Genomic DNA, 4,883 nt, shown 5'->3' on the forward strand with positions numbered 1-4,883 from the left:
CTTGCCAGCATCAGTGTTACTGCAGTAGAACAAGTTCCCAAACGTGGCAGCCACCAGCATCTATGTCCCTGGGGGAGGCCCAGTTGTCTCCTTCCTCTTCAGGAGACTCTCCAAGATCCACAGGTGGGCCTGACCTAGGCTCCTTTCACTACTGCCTCTGTGCTGTGACTCAGAGCATGTGAGATTTTTGCAGGTACCCTTTAAGCATGAAGTCTCTGTTTCCTATAGCCCTCCAGCTCTCCTGAACAGAAGCTCCACTGGTTCAACGCCAGACATCCTGGGGGCTCATCTTCCCAGTGTAGGACCCATGAGCTGGAGAGCTTCATGTTGGGCTCAGTTTCTTCACTCCTTGGGGAGAACCTCTATGACTGTGATATTCTTCCTGTTTGGGGTTTGCTGACTCAAGAGTGTAGGTCCTGACAATACCATATCTCTGCCCCTCTTACCCATCTCCTTGTGGTTTCTTCTTTAGTTGTGGAAATTCTTTCCGTCTAGTCTTCAGGTTATTCCCAAAGGTAGTTGCTCTGTAAGTAGTTGTAAGTTTGAGATGTCTTTGGGAGGATTTCAGTTCAGGGCCTTTCTATGCCACCATCTTGGCTATCTCCTAAAAATTCTTGATAAGTAGCTGGAATAACCCTATGCTTACAAAAATGTTATTAATTTAATAATTTAAAATAATTACTTATTTTTAGATGTCAGAAAAACATGTATCCAGGAATTGGTTCTGCCATTGGCTTGCCAAGTCATTTTATGCTTGTCAATTTATAACTTAGGGCCTCAGTTTCCTCAGTTATAAAAGTTAGGCATTGGTACAGATTGAAATTCCTCCAACCAGCCAAATACTTATATTTCTACAATGGACAGAGGACAGCATATGACTTTATATTTTCTATAAAGGATGTTTCTGCATAATGTAATAAGGTAGGGGGTAGAGGCTAAATGTGGTATCCAGACCCCTAATATGCACAAGGCAGTGTGCTGTGTGCATAAAAATTGATCTCTACAAAACTCTACAAAGTCAGTATTGTTATGTACATTTAATGGAGGAGAAATAGCTAGAAAACATGGTTGGCTCAAAATTTTAACAGCTATGTTACAAAGCAGAAGAAAATTACTGAAATAATAGAGGTAGCAGGGGGTTTTCTTAGATGACAGAAGAATGAATAATCAACTCTTTTTCAGAAGTCTTTTTTTAATGTTATTGAATCCAGGAAAGTCTAGGCTGCAAATATCAGAACTTTTCAAAGTCCCTTCCTTGGAAATAAAATAGCTAAGAATGTATCATTTTGATAGAGATTAGAAAAATTATTCTCATTCTAAATATCTTTGCTCATTCAGCTCCAAACTTGGAATGTTTCCTTGGAACTAGAAACATCACTATGCAGTCATGGCTCTTTCTACCTAGTAAAACTTATTTGAATTACTCTTACTAATAGTCAATTAAAAATTGAATGCTGGGCTTCCCTGGTGGCACAGTGGTTAAGAATCCACCTGCCAATGCAGGGGACACAGTGTTCAAGCCCTGGTCCGCAAAGATCCCACCTGCTGCGGAGCAACTAAGTCCGTGCACCACAACTACTGAGCCTGAGCTCTAGATCCCACGAGCCACAACTACTGAGCCCGTGTGCCACAACTTCTGAAGCCCGTGCACCTAGAGCCCATGATCCACAACAAGAGAAGCCACCGCAATGAGAAGTCTGCTTACTGCAAGGAAGAGTAGCCCCTGCTCGCCGCAACTAGAGAAAGCCCGCACGCAGCAAAAAAGACCCAACGCAGCCAAAAATAAATAAATTAATTAATTTAAAAAAAAATTGAATGCTTGTCCTCAAGCTTTCCAACATGTCTGTTATTTGGCCCTAGTGTCTTTGTGTCTAAACTAATGATGTCTGCACTTTCACGTTGACTACATCATGGTCATATTCCACTTTTCTTTTTTCCAGGTAGGAAATACCTGTTTCCTGGTACCAATCCTCTTACTGCTTTGGAAGGAATCTCTGTTCATTTATGGCTTCATGTTTATTAAACTCGATACCATTTTCACACATATAGAGATTTAACTGCTATTCTTAAAAAGAAAATTAAGCGATATGATCAGCAAAATATTAAAGACATTACTTGAAGCTGGAGAATGTCACTGTCTAATAATTTTCATCAAGTACATTATTATAAAATATAGTCAATTCTATAGTCTAATAGACTTAAAATATCCTCAAATGTGAAGTGAAATTTAAACAGTCATTAGAAGTTTAAAACTATTTGAGAAAAAAATAACATCCCCCATTTGGTTGCATGAAGTAGACAGAGTGTTTTGAGAGACATTTATTTTGATAAATAAAATAAGAATTATTTATGGTAGATGTTTCCAGAATATCTGTTTTTGAAGTGGTTTGGGGGAACAAAAGTAAAATGTGCTTAGAAAGAATTTTAGAAAGAAGACTACCTCTCAGAATGAAACCACAAAATTATTGCTTGATTTTGGAGTTTGGAATGGGAAGGTATGTGGGGAGACATAGAGTGGAGGGATAAGCAGTGACAATGGCAGGAAAAGCCTTAAAGGTTTGACAAGGGACTGGAAAGCACTGGAGAATCATAAAGTTATTTGCATGTTGATGTAACACTGGAGAGTCAATTCATTCATTCATTCATTCATTCATTCAAGTTTATATTATTTAGCTGCTCCTCTTTACTGGGAACTTCTTCTCCATTATGTATAGTATTGGTGGAAACTACTGCCCATATCATGCAATAGTACCAGACCCCCTTTGGCTTGATCAAACAGGCCTACCATAATGGGGCTTTGACTCTCAATATAAAGACATAAAGATAATGGGGTGTTTGTGATTCACAGCCACTGTGTCACTCTCAAATATTAGTGTCAGCTAGGTAATAAAATAGTAATGATGATATACTGGCTAGATATACTGACATACTGACTACTAGAAATGCAGCCAGCAGAAGCCCCAGAAAAAGATTCTAAACAAATTCTCAAAGGATGAGTGGATGGTTACTGGTCAGATGCACCCATGCCAGAATAAGACCTCAGTGATGGTGATCCAAGAACAGAGACATAGTGAGCTGACACAGGCCTGGATCTGTTCCTCTTGGGGCTAATGTAACAGTGGAGATGGCTATGTATGGAAAACATGCAGAAGGCTGTTTATCTCATCATTGGTACCCTAATTCAGAGGTGGCTAGAGACACAAGTAGCTAATCTAACATGTCCACAGCACAAGGTACAGTACCTCTGGCTTCTTCAGGAATCCATCTGGCCTGGGGGAGTTTTGCCTAACTGTCCATGCCCTGTAAGGATCTAGGAGCAGAATGCAGCTGTGGATGGGAGTCCTGGCAAATATTTTCCTAGAAATTCTTGGGGTGAACAAATGCAGGCTGAGCCGTAGTCTAGTCTTGGAGTTGCTACAGAAACCCTTAATCAACAGGCATTTGATTACTGCCTTTGGATCATCATCTTGGAATTCTTGGATCTCAGTGCCTTTACTGAAGATTCTACCATAACCACCTCTGCCTCAGATACCCCAGGCAACTCCAAGAGAATTGGTATCTCTGCTTAGCCATAAGTTACTTATCCACTGAGGAAGAAGGGTTATTCCACCACTGAGAGACCAGTCAAGAAGCCTGTTTCCTCTGGAACTGAGCTATAGCTCAGAAGACCTGGTTTCACAATGGTACATCTCCTTCCCTGCCAGTTCCACTCTACTTGCGGCAAGTGACTGGAGTATATATGTACCTATTAGGTGCATATCCATCTCCATACCTTTTTTAAACAAGTGTATATGACACTGCCTGCTTCTTGTCCTACACAGTAGCTTTGAGTTCCACCCATTTTTCTATCTTTCGTTAGTCTCCCCCATTTATTCTGTAGCGTATGTAATACTTATATTCAATTATTTGCTGTTTAAGCTAACCAGATTCATGCAATTAAGAATCCTGCATGATTGAAGGTTTTGAGCAGGGGTCTGACCAGATTTGCATTTAAGAAGTTTTGCACTTAGGGCTGAACTTGGATTAAGTCAGGTCTATGACACTAGCGCATAGGCAGTGGCATTTGGGAAGGGTGGGAGGATTAATTTTTGTGTGATTGTATAATGACTCTTCCTCAAATAAATTTTATTAGATTTTTAAACCAGGAAATGTTCTTTACAGTCTCTCACCACCTGAATCTGGTCAAAAGTGAAGCACTTAGTATAATACGTTGCACATTCAGACAACCACTTAAAGATTTTTTCGACATGCTTGTTGATTCGCTGGATTAGTAAAGATCTCACACATTATTGGTACATAATTTGTGAAACCATGACCAGAAATGTATGATATAATAGTAAGGGTCCCTGTATAATTTTAGGGACTTAGGTTTTAGTTTTCATTTAAAACAGATCTGTGGTGTGTGTGTGTGTGTGTGTAAATAGTCACTGATATTATGTTGTGGAAATGGAAGCATATGAAAGGAAAAGAGTTTCCAAGGACTTAAAAATAGTGACAAGTAGATCATTTAGTTCCTAAGAAGCAATATAAGATTATGAAGTCTTGAAATTTTCTTACCAAGAATATCCTTATATAATGCTCTTCATGGCTACGGTGGGAAATTTTTGTATACTAAAGAAAATGCATTTTTTATGCTTTCAGTATAAATGCTGAGTGAATGTGGTATTGCTATAAAGCAGAGTTGTGGTTGCCTTTTTTTTTCTGTAACACACAAGGGATGATGAACAAAAGTGAGACCATCTTCCATGGGCATATTCAGGTTTATGGACTACATCTCATAACTGGCTATAGCACTTTCTCAAAGAAACTACATCCAAGTAAACATTCCTAAGAATGATATTATTATGGGAAAGTATGTTTTTGTATTTCTTTATTTATTTAGC

At 39.1% G+C, this 4,883-nt stretch overlaps 1 pseudogene; it reads left to right on the forward strand.

The window, feature by feature from the left end:
• Positions 1 to 2,933: 2,933 nt before the first annotated feature.
• Positions 2,934 to 3,569, forward strand: LOC102998889 (sorting nexin-19-like; annotated as a pseudogene).
• The last annotated feature ends 1,314 nt before the right edge of the window (positions 3,570 to 4,883 follow it).

Source organism: Balaenoptera acutorostrata, chromosome 8 (assembly GCF_949987535.1).
Source record: "Balaenoptera acutorostrata chromosome 8, mBalAcu1.1, whole genome shotgun sequence".
In the NCBI taxonomy this organism is placed as follows: Eukaryota; Metazoa; Chordata; class Mammalia; order Artiodactyla; family Balaenopteridae; genus Balaenoptera; species Balaenoptera acutorostrata.